Source organism: Colobus angolensis, unplaced genomic scaffold, assembly GCF_000951035.1.
Source record: "Colobus angolensis palliatus isolate OR3802 unplaced genomic scaffold, Cang.pa_1.0 Scaffold43, whole genome shotgun sequence".
Taxonomy (NCBI): Eukaryota; Metazoa; Chordata; class Mammalia; order Primates; family Cercopithecidae; genus Colobus; species Colobus angolensis.
Genome location: NW_012117710.1, coordinates 1,659,179 through 1,660,004, shown reverse-complemented (window position 1 = coordinate 1,660,004; position 826 = coordinate 1,659,179).

Here is an 826-nt window from a genome sequence, read left to right as displayed (position 1 = left end):
TCTCTCTCTCTCTCTCTGTCTCTGTCTGTTTCTCTCTCTCCCCATCTCTCTGTTCCTCTCCCCCCTACCCACCCTTCTCTCTCCCTCCCTGTTACTCCCACAATTTCCCTGTCATTCTCTGCAATGTGGGCTCATCCATTCTGCTTCCAGCAGGCTCAGAAAGTTCTGCTTCTTATCTGACCACTGCAGAAGGCTGAGATGCCACCAGGTGCCACTTTGCATCTTGGGCTTGGATGCAGGGGCTGGGGGCGCCCCCTCCTCCTCGGCATAGGCTGACCTGGGTGTGCCTCCGGCCAGAGCTTGCAGCAGGGCTCAGAAGGCCCCAGAAGCCACGGCCGGCCTGTCATTGCTTGGAGCGGGTGAGGCCAGACCAGAGCAGCCAGCAGCGCTTGGCGAGGCTCCAGGCAGCAGCCAGGTAGCCGGCTGCGCTCCTCCCTCCCCTGGAAGTGGGGGGCCCCGGGGGACCCCCGTGTCATATGACCCATCAGCTGACAAAACAGGATGACTCAGCCGGCAGCTGTCGGCCCCCTGAAATAATGACAAAAACAATTAGCAATCCAAGCAGTAGCCTTTCCTTAATTATCTCCTCCGAGTTTAATTAACTAGCTAAATTATCAGCAGTAATGTAGGCATTAATTATGTCAAATTACAGTGTAAAACTCACAAAGTGTGGAAAATGTCAATTCAGCTTGGCTCACCTGCCAAGCGGGGGTGGCGAGTGTGTGCACGTACCTGAGTGGGTACCTGTTTGTGCCTCGGGGCCGGCGGGGCCACCAGGGCCGGGGCGTCAGGGCAGGGGGCAGTGTCTGCAGGGCTGGACGGAGGG